Consider the following 11,189-nt stretch of genomic DNA (forward strand, 5'->3'; position numbering starts at 1 on the left):
GGAGTGACAGAGGTGTTCTTTACTGACTCCTAACCCCCTCTTCACCATCCCCCCTACTCCTCGTGGTGTTGGTGTAGGTAGAAGAACTGGGAACAATAGAGTGATTTGAGCCTGAGGGAAAGTGTGAGGGGAATGGTCTTTAATATTTTTGTCATTGTTTCTCACAATCTAAATCTGTTTATAATTGGCAACAAATGATTTTGATCGTCCCCTAGTCAACGGGTCTTTGCCCGTGATGGTAATTGGTAACTGATCTCCTTTACTTTATCTTGACCCATAAGTTATTCCATCTTATTTTTTCCCTTTTCCTCTTGAGTCAGGGGATTGAGTGAGCATCTGGGTGGGTGTCTGGCTGCTGGCCAAGGTTAACCCACTACAGAAGCACCACATCAGGACTGCTGCATGCAGCATGGGGCTTCCCAGCAGAAGAAAGACCCTGACAGACTGGAGCAAGTCCTGCAGAGGCCAGAAGGGTGTCTGGGACCTGGAGCACATTATGGACAAGGAGAGGCTGAGAGAGAGGGGTTCCTTAGAAATCATTTAGAACAAAACACAGGAGCAAGAACCCACCCCGGTTGGTGGGATCTCAATCAATGGAGATATTCAGTATTTGTTGAGACAAGGCCATGAGCACCTGTTCAAGCTGGATCTGTCTGAGAACTGGCTTGGCTGAGAGACCAGCTGTGGCAAGAGCTCTGGGGCTTGTTTGCAATAAGTGTCACTAGGAAACTGCTTCCCTTTTTCTTAATACTGGTGGTGGAGTTAGGCATCACAGAGCCCCAGAGGAGGATGGGGGTGACCATGCAGCAGAGGTCCCTTCTCAAGTATGGGATGTCCCAAGAGAGATGGAAATAGCCAGTGTGTGGGATGGATCTGGGAAAGTTTTCCCAGGGCAGCTTCCGCAGAGTGTCCAGGGAACGTGGCACAGACCTGGCCCCTCTCTTCTGAACCTTCGGTGCCTTGCTTCCTTCACCATGATGCCTGACTCTGCACTGTCAGCACCCTGCTGGGTGCCCCCACCCTGCACACTCACACAGCTTAGCTCTACACTCGTGATTTCCTCCCCTGGGCACTTCCCAGCCCAGCCCAGCCCAGCCCCTTCCCAGCTCTCCCCACCTCCCCTGCCCTCTCCTCAACCCAGCCCAGCAGAGCAGCCCAGTCTGGGCTGGCCCCACGGCAGTGCCCACCGTAGGGTGCTGCAGAGCTCTGGGCCCTCACCCCACAGCCCCAGCCCCTCTGAAGGGCATAGAACCTGCTGGGGGGCAGAGAGGGGGGTCAACCTCCCCACCAGCCCCAGGGGTTGTGCTGTCCCCAAAGGCATGAGGAAACAGAGGTTAAGCACTCTCTGGCTCTCCTGAATTTATATTGTAGGTGATGCCCAAACCTGACTGAATTTGCCCCCTCCTCTGCTCCCACCAGCCCCACTCCCCAGGACAGCATGAGAGTCCTGGGGCTCCTCAGGCAGCTCCCGCATCTCTCCACTCTCCCTTCCCTCTGCCTCCTGGGTTCCCACTGACTCCCATCACACAGTGCTTGTTTGTGCATATCTGAATTTAGTGCTGTACTTTTGGGGGATTTCATCTTTGACGGCGTTTCACCTTCTGAGCCTCCATTCATTCCAAACCCAGGGCACATGGGGAGTCCCCATCCTCTCCTCTCCTCACCCCTCCAAATTCATTTCCAGAGAGACTGGTATATGCCATCACTCCTGTCATACATGAAGAAACCTGAGGAGAGAATGGGAGCTCATGGGCCATCTCCCCTGCCATTGGATATTACAAAGAGAGTTTTTAAAACCAGAGCATTTGGTCCAGTGGAACTCAGTGCCACCCTGAACTTAACTCCCAAAATACTGAGAACAAAAGGAGAACAGACTCTTTAAAAGACCAATTCCTTGGACATATTCTTTGCAGCACCTTTGGAGGAAGAGCCCAGCCTTCAGGCACTGGACCTGGAAGATTCCGTTTTATTGAAGAACTGCTATTGGCCATGCCACATCTGGCACAGTGTTGTGCAAGCGTCATATACGAGGGGAACAAGCCTCAAGACAAGTAGTATAAGCCTACAAAATTACCCATAACCAGGATTACCACAAGAGAAAAAAGCAGACATGGCCTAAGAAAAAGTGAGAAATGGGAAATGTGCAGAGAAGGGAAGGCAGGTTATTCTCGATGAAACAGCGGCCATTGCATCAGTTTCCATAGGGCATCCCTGAGCTCCTGGTTCCTCATGCTGTAGATGAGCGGGTTCACTGCTCGGAGGCACCACCGAGTACAAAAGAGAAACCACGAGATCTAGAAATATGAAGGACACTGAGGGGGGCTTCAAGTAGGCAAACATTACAGTGCTGAGAAACAGGGAGACCACAGCCAGGTGAGGCAGGCACGTGGAAAAGGCTTTGTGCCGTCCCTGCTCAGAGGGGATCCTCAGCACGGCCCTGAAGATCTGCACATAGGACACCACAAGGAAAACAAAACACCCAAAGGCTGAACAGGCACTAACCACAAGAAGCCCCACTTCCCTGAGGTAGGCATCTGAGCAGGAGAGCTTGAGGATCTGGGGGATTTCACAGAAGAATTGATCAACATCATTGCCTTGGCAGAGTGGTAGGGAAAATGTATGGGGAGTGTGCAAGAGAGCATTAAGAAACCCAGTGCCCCAGGCAGCTGCTGCCATGTGGACACAAGCTCTGCTGCCCAGGAGGGTCCCGTAGTGCAGGGGTTTGCAGATGGCCACGTAGCGGTCATAGGACATGACAGTGAGAAGACAATACTCTGCTGAGATCAAGAAGAGAAAGAAAAAGACCTGTGCAGCACATCCTGCATACGAAATGGCCCTGGTGTCCCACAGGGCATTGGCCATGGCTTTAGGGACAGTGGTGGAGATGGAGGCCAGGTCAAGGTGGGAGAGTTTGAGGAGGAAGAAGTACATGGGGGTATGGAGGCGGTGGCTGCAGGCTACGGCGGTGATGATGAGGCCGTTGCCCAGGAGGGCAGCCAGGTAGCTTGCCAGGAAGAGCCAGAAGTGCAAGAGCTGCAGCTCCCGCGTGTCTGTGAATGCCAGGAGGAGGAACTAGTTTGTGGAGCTGCCATTGGACATCTGCTGCTTCTGGGCATGGAAACTGTCAAAGGAGAAAAAAGAAAAAAATTCAGAGAAGCTTCTCTGAGCCAAATTTCATTCATTCATTGTGAAATACCTAAGGATGCTTTTCTTCCCTTGGGGGGGGCGGTTGTTACACAGCTCCGAGGCTTCAGCTCAGGTTTGTGCTGGCTGAGTGTGCTGTGCAGAGCCGTGCCCTCTCCCCAGGGGCTCCGGAAGGGTCAGCCCTGCTTTCCAGCAAGGACCCATGGAGGCAGCAACAGCCCCGGGTGTTTGGAGGGAGGCTTCCTGGGGAGGAGTTCCCTGTGCTGCACTAGAGCGGAGGGCAAAAAGCCCAGAAGGACGCTTTCATCCCCAGAGGAAGGTGGGAGATGAGGTGCAGCAAACGTGTGTCGGTACACTGTGTTTTAGTATGCAGACACCCCCATCCCACTTGGGAAATGGTCTTGGAAGGGGTCACATTCCCCATTGCTCTCAGTGCAAACCTGCGTCAGTGCTCCCATGCAGGAGGGCTGCTCTGTCCATCAGCCTGGTGCCCAGCTGCTCTGGGCTTGCACCGCTCTCAGCTGCAGGACGACTGCACCCAGACGTTGCTCTGCAAAAGACACTGGACTGTCCTGGGAGCAGAGGGGTCCTGTTCCAGGTGCAGAGTTCAAAACACCTCTCCGTTCCAGCACAGCTCTGCGGAGTATGAGGAAGAGGACAGGGCAAGGATGCTGATTGGCATGGGCAGATCGGGTGCTCTCAGACATCTCCAAGGTCCTGCAGGAGAGCTGTGCCCTTCTGGAGGGATGCTCACAGCCCCGCAGGACTCCCTGTCCAGCATAATCAGGTGTCTTAAGGTGAGGTCTGCTAAGGGAAGCAGTGCCACATTGCCCAAGCACTGAGTGCAGTGTCTGGAGCCTGGAAAATGAAGAGAGGGCTTGGGCACCTTGGTCCCATGGAAACACGTCCTGGGCAGCGCCCTCCAGGTCAGGGCCAGAGCAGGCACTCCCCACCCCCACCCCTTGCCCCACACCACCACCGTTACTGCCAGGGACGCCACGAGCAGGAAGAAGAGCAGCACAAGCAGGGGCAGGAACAAAGAAGAACTCTGTGACTCTCCTCCTAAGGGAAGCAAGGAGAGGAGAGGCGGCCGGGCACTCAGGAAAGCCTTCTCCTTACCCAGCAGAGCACAGCACCTCCCACTTAGCAAAAGCCCAGGGCAGTCGCTCTCAGCCCCTTTGCCCTGCAGAGGGAAGCGGCCACGTGTCAGGAGAGATGCCCCTCTGCTGTGCCAGAGCTCTGGCTGCAGAGGAGGCAACCCCTGCCCTGGACCACACAGCCTTGAGGGCAGAGGCTGTGCTGGGTGGGAGACGAGAGCAGGGGTCTTGTGCAGAGGAAGGTGTCTGCATTGGAGGGCATGACAGGGAGCTTCCCAAATTCTCCCTCCCATGCCATTTGGGGTTGGAGGTTCCTACAGCTCTCTGCCCATGTCTCTGCTGCCTGGAGCTATCCCTGCCGGGAACTGTTTCTCTGCCCTCCAGATGGGATCACAGACTCCATCACCCACTCCTGTCTGCTCAGCTCTGACCTGATGAAACCTCCCAGTTCCAGGCACTCTCTAGAGGTACTCCCCGCTTGCAGGCAGTAAGGAGCAGGTCAGACAAACCCTGCTGAGGCCAGCAAAGGTGATGCTGGTGCTCTCTGGAGGTAGAGGAGTGGATGGAAGCAGTTGCCTTGGCTCCTACCAGCCCTACTGATCTCTCAGGGTGGCAGCTCAGGACTCTCAGGCTCCCTCGCCAAACGCAGCAGCGCCTTTTCCCTTTGTCCTGAAACAGCAGGAAACTGGAAGCACGGCCTCAGGAAAGCTCTTTAGCTGTAAGGTATCCCCTGCCTTGCTCTTCCTCTGCAAGAGTGCCCTCTGAAATGCCCTGGGCAGCTCTGGATGCACACCCTGCCTTCACCCCTTCCCCCTTGTCTAACATGAGCCCCTGGGCTGGGAGGCCTCCTGACAGACCCTGGAGGCTATGAACGCTTTCGGAGACCCTTCCCGCAACGGCAGCTGCATTGCCCTGCACCAAGAGACTTCCCGTGTCAAGGGCTGGAAAGGTTTCTTCCCTTGCAGCTCTCCTCTCTCCTCCCACTCCAGCCTGCCTTTAATCTCGCTCTGCCCTACTCCTTTGCCCAGAGCCCTGCTGCGCTTGGCAGAGGAGTTGCTCCTTGGCAGAGCTGTCTCTCTGCACTGCTGCCTGCTTCCCAGGAGCTCCCTCCACCCCAGGAGCCTGTCTCAGCCCCGGAGGAGGGCACCTGCCCAAGACGTCACTTTCTCTGCCCCCCACCCCACTCGGCGCTCCCTCCAGGTGTCCCTGGGGCTCTCCAGGAACCTGCTTGGGAAGAGACTGAAGGAATCACCGATGTTGCCTCTCTCACCTCTGCAGAGACGTTTCTTTGCAGCAGTGGCCTTTCTCCTCTCCCAGACACAGTTAGGTCTGAGAATCCCCCTGCCTTGGCCCATCATGAGGCAGGACACCTGGACACTGCCAGGGAGGCATCTCCTTTAGCCATGCTGAGGGAAGGCAATCAGCTGAGTCAATGGGGGCAATCTCATGCTGGATTTGTAGTGCTGGGGCTGGAAGGGACCTCAGCTCCCTCCCATGCCTGCCACAAACCCCCAGGAGGTGGGATTCCTCTTGCTTCAGTCATGGCGTCTGTTACAAATAGGCACCTGCACTCCTTTTCTATGGTCCCATGGTCATCCCCCTGTCACTCCAGAAATACAGATGGGTTCTGCCCCTTTATAGCTTGATGGCAATAGGGTACACTGTGTACCGGTGTGCATTAGAGCCTTATCATCCTGCGGGTCTCCTGTTCCGGGCCATCGCATCCACACCATCCAGTAAACCTGGTTGCCCCTTTCAGCTACCTGGCTGGAGGCAGGGTCCCCTCTAATCCTGGTCATAGCATTCATAGAATCATAGAATCATAGAATCATAGAATCATAGAATCAAAGAATCATAGAATCATAGAATGGTTTGTGTGTGAAGGGACCTTTAGTGGTCATCTAAACCCCCCTGCAATGGGCAGGGACTTCTACAACTAGATCAGGTTGCTCAGAGCCCCATCTAGCCTGTCCTTGAATGTTTCCAAGGATGCGGCATCTACCACCTCTCTGGGAAACCTGTTCCAGTGTTTCACTCCCCTCATTGGGAAAAATTTTTCCTTGTGTTCAATCTAAATCTACCCTCCTACAGCAGCCTTCTCTTCTCCAGGCTGAACATCCCCAGCTCTTTCAGCCTTTCCTCACAGCAGAGGTGTTCCATCCCTCGGATCATTTTTGTGGCCCTCTTCTGGACCCGCTCCAACAGGTCCATGTCCTTCCTCTGTACTGAGGACTCCAGAGCTGGATGCAGTACTCCATGTAGGGTCTCACCAGAGCAGAGTAGAGGGGCAGAATCCCCTCCCTCGACCTGCTGGCCACGCTTCTTTTCATGCAGCCCAGGATACAGTTGGCTTTCTGGGCTGTGAGAGCACATTGCCCGCTCATGTCCAGCTTTTCATCTACCAGTGCCCTCAAGTCCTTCTCCTCAGGGCTGCTCTCCATCCCTTCATCCCCCAGCCTGTATTGATACTGGGAGTTGCCCTGACCCAGGTGCAGGACCTTGCACTTGGCCTGGTTGAACCTCACGAGGTTCACATGGGCCCCCACCTAAGCTTGTCCAGGTCCCTCTGGATGGCATCCTGTCACTCAGGAGTGTCACCTGCCCCACTCAGCTTGGTGGCATCTCAAAACTTGCACTCAGTTGCACTATTCATGTCCTTGATAAACTTATTCAACAGTACTGGTCCCAGTATGGACCCCTGAGGGACACCGCTTGTGCGTTGGGTATCTCCAGGGGTGGTCTCCACTCTAAGGTGGGCTTTGACTAGATGATCTCCAGCACCTACAACCTCTCTTCTTCCTCTTGGCTTTGACCTTGAAGCTATTGCAGGATTTCTGATGTCTCCACTGGAGTGGTTGTCTTCTCAGTCAACACCCAAGGTTGAGCTTGAGACCTTCTAAAGATCTAATGGCCACCCGGCACCAGCTGAGGAGGACAAGCCTTGAGCCCACCCAAGCTCAGGTGAAGGCCTGGGCAGAGGCTTCCCTCCAAGGAAGGCTGGATGAGGTGAGGGGGAGTCTCAGCCAAGGGCTGAAGGCGCTGGGGGAGGTGGGGCTGGCCCACAGCAAGGTTTAGGTCAAGAAGCGGGGCTGCAGCTGGGGCCAGAGGACACATGGGGCATGGCATAGTGGAGGGAAGGGAGGGAGGGGTATGGACAATGGATGCACTTAGGGGTGCCAAGGTTGCACTTAGGGGTCCAGGGAGGCCCTTAGGGGTCTGGGGGGCAGTTAGGGGTCTGTACAGGGATGAGACCCAGTCTATAAGGTTAAAGAGATCCAGTTTGTACGGGGACAGGGCCCAGTCTCTACTGGGATGGGGCTAGGGGATCCAGTTTGTACTGGGATGGGGCCCAGGCTGTACTGGCAGGAGTTAAAGGGATCCAGGCTGGACTGTGACGGGACACAGCCTGTACTGGGAAGGGATCATGGGATCCATTTTGTACTAGGACGTGCCCAGTCTGTAATGGAAAAGGATATAAGGATGCTGTTTGTACTGGGACAGGGCCCAGTCTGTACTGGCAAGTATTAAATGTGTCCAGTTTGCACTGGGAGAGGCCCCATTCTGTACTGGGAGGTGTTTGAAGGATACACTTTGTACTGTGAGGGGGCCCAGTCTGTACTGGGAGAAGTAAAGGGATCAGGTTTGTACTGGGACGGGGCCCAGTCTGTACTGGGAGTGGTTAAATGGATGCAGTTTCTGCTTGGAGGGGGGTCAGTCTGTACTGAGAGGGGTTAAAGGGTTCCAGTTTGTACTGGGACTGGTCCCAGTCCAAACTGGAAGGAGTTCAGAAAAAGAAATCTAGGTAATAGCTGAGAAAGTCTTAATTTCCAGCTTTTCATGACTTTTTAAGAAATTTTGCTGATCCCTGAGGGATGCTGCTAGTATCTGGCTCCTCGGAGGACTTTGTACCACTGACAGATTTGTTCCTGATCGTCCAGCCAACTTCCCACCCACCGCAGCATCCACTTCTTCAGTCCAGATGTCAACAATCCGCTCTAGGGAGACCACGGGAAACCACATCCAAAGAGTTGCAAAAGTCCAGGTACACAGCATGCCCTTCTTTCCCCTCCCACATGGGTTCAGCAATCCTTTTCTTGTCCTTCAAGTGATGGAGATAGCTGCAAGAGCATTTGCCCTGCCACCTTCCCAGGGACTGAGGTGAAGCTGACCAACCTGTAACACTCCCAATCCTCCTTCTTGCCCTTCTTGAGGATGGGTTTGATATTTGCCTTTTCTGAGGACCTTGCAGCCTCCCTGATCTCTCTGCCCCTTCCAAGATGTTTGAGAGAGGTCTCCTGATGACACCGGCCAGCTCTACCAGCCAGCTCCACCAGCACCTCTCTGCTCCTTCCCACACCAGAAGCCTTCTTCATATCCCACCCTTCCAGCGGAGTGCCCAGGACACAGCACATGCCAGTCCAGGTCCTCTGGCCTGGCTCCGAAGAGAGCCAGAAGTGATTTCTTCCTGCAGGCCCACAGCTCCAGTGGGGTCTCTGCGCAGCTCACAGCTTCCCTGAGCATTTTTCTCAGTGTCCCCCAACCTTTCTAGTCCACAGGCTGTAGATGAAGGGATTGAACAGGGATGTGAGGATGGTGGAGAAAAAGGGTTTTGTCAAACTGTCTCAGGAGGGCTGTTCTGGGCATCACACCCCCAAGGATGAGGGTGTCATAGAAAAGAGTGGCACTAGTGAGGTGAGAGGAGCAGGTGGAGAAGGCTTTCTGCCTGCCCACGCTGGATGGGAGAGCTGCCCTAGGGAGGCATCTCTGATGCACACAGGATGACCATGTGAACAGGAAGGGGAGGTTGGGATCTAAAAAGCAGGTTATGACAGCAAAGAGCACGAGGGTCACAGTGTCACTGCGTGAGAGCTCCACAATGGGGTGAAGTCACAGAAGAAGTGGCCCACTCCACTGGGGCCACACAACTGTATCTGGGACACGACTGAAATTATGACTGTAGATGACAGAAATGCCCCTAGCAAAGGGGCAGCTGCCCTCTGGAGACAGACCTGCCGGTTCATGAGTCTTGTAGAGAGCAGGGCGTGGCACACAGCCCAGTTCTGATCGTAGGATATGGTCACGGGTAGTAAAAACTCAGTACATGTAAAAGGTGCAGGAAACAATACCAACACCGTGATGAGCAGAGGTGGTGCTGTCCCCAGTCATGCAGCTGGCCATCAGCTGGGGCAGGTGGTGGGTCTGTAGAAGATCTCCAGGGAAGACAAATAGCCCAAGAAGAAGCCCATGGGGGTGTGCGGATGCTGGTTTGCCACCACGTGCATGATGATGAGGGTTTTCTCAAGCACAAACACTATGCAGGTCATGAGGGAGAGGGAAGAGATTTGCCTTAGGGCTGGGAACGTTCCCCATTCCGTAGGTATGGGGGACTGCATGATGGCCCCATCGCCCTTTCTCCACCTATGAGGAAGAATATTTGGTTCAGTTTTAGTTTAGTTTTATCCTTGGACTCCCCGGCAAGGGTCATCTCTAGAGAAGCTGTGGGTTTCCTAAAGTCTATTTCTAAATTCCTCCCTCTCAAGTGAGCCTCTGCATCCACCTCCTCTCTGCTTCTACTAACTATGGAGCTTCCTCAGGAGTTTCCTCTTCACCCAGGCTGGTCTCATCAGCTATGGACTCACCACTGCTCTTTGTGGGCAATTCTGGCTTTAAAGACCATCTGTACTGAGTTGTGCTGCCCCTCACTGCTGCCCATGGGATCCCCCACTAAAAGCCCCCTGAACAGGCCAAAGTCTTCCCCTCTGAGGTCTGACACCTGCACTCTGCTCCTCTCCTTCCTCAGGCTGCTCAAGAGCTGCACCCCCCTATTTCATGGTCACTACAACCAAGGATGACACTGGTTTTCACGTCCCTCACCAGCTCTTCATGGTTTGCAAGGACCTGAGCCAGGTGAGCATCGTCTATGTTGGCCCAGCTGGTGGCTTTCCTAAGAAATTGCTCCAACATCCTCCAGAAACCTATTGGTCTGTTTTCACAGTGCTGTCTTCCCCCTCCAATGAATGTCAGGGTCATTAAAGCCCCCAGAAAGAGCCCCAGGTCACTGATCTGGAGACTTCCTTGAGTTGCTTAAGTAAGAGCTTGTCCACCTCCTCCCCTTGATTGCAGGTTCTTCATTTCCCACCACGATGTTGCCCAAACTGGCCTCTCCTCTGATCCTCACCCACAAGGGCTCACCCAACCTGTTGACCTCTAGATTCATTGGACTCTTTGAAGAGTGTATCATCAAGAGGGTGAGTAAAGGATGGGGGAGAGGAGAACCAGAAGATGTTGAGAACATAGGCCCGCAGGTGGAGACCCCAGTGCAACATGCTTCCAATTCATGCAGTGCCTTGCACCTATAAGATAGAGATGGGACAGAGCTGGCCTCACTGCAGGGGTGGGGATCAGTCACTTCCACACAAGCACCAAAGGAATCGGAGATGCCGCCTGGGGTGTCTGTCACACACCCACTCTGAGGGGACGTGGCTTTCCTGCATGTCCTGTGCTGCCCCCACCAGCCCCAGGCAGTTTTGGTGGAGAGCCTTGGCGTCTCACAGAGCCCTACAGGCCTGTATTTGGCCATTCAGTGAGCAGCTGCCCTCCATTAGGTTGGGCTCCGTGGGGATGTGTGAGACAACTCTTGTTACAGCCAGTGCACAGCTCGTCAATACAGGTAAAGACGGGAGAAAGAGAGTGACTTCACTCTCCCTCGGGCACAGAACTCCATGTGGTCAGCTGAACACCTCTATGGGCGGCCCTGAACAGCGTGAGTAGGGAGAGGTGGCGATGTCCTAAATGTGGGCATCTGCCGTCATTTCAGCTGGCATCCTCACCAGGCCGCAGGATGATGCCCCCAGATGTTTCCCAGTCTCTCAGTACTGCTCCATTACCGTGGACTACATCTGGCACCTCAAATGTCACCAGGGGCTTGTATGTCAACTCCTGGTCTCC

At 54.3% G+C, this 11,189-nt stretch overlaps 1 pseudogene; it reads right to left on the bottom strand.

Annotated features, from left to right (window-relative positions):
* Nucleotides 1-2,162: 2,162 nt before the first annotated feature.
* LOC148050732 (olfactory receptor 14J1-like) lies at nt 2,163-10,567 on the bottom strand (annotated as a pseudogene).
* Nucleotides 10,568-11,189: the final 622 nt, after the last annotated feature.

This window comes from Nipponia nippon, unplaced genomic scaffold, assembly GCF_047370975.1.
Source record: "Nipponia nippon isolate SJK-2023a ecotype South Korea unplaced genomic scaffold, ASM4737097v1 scaffold_70, whole genome shotgun sequence".
In the NCBI taxonomy this organism is placed as follows: domain Eukaryota; kingdom Metazoa; phylum Chordata; class Aves; order Pelecaniformes; family Threskiornithidae; genus Nipponia; species Nipponia nippon.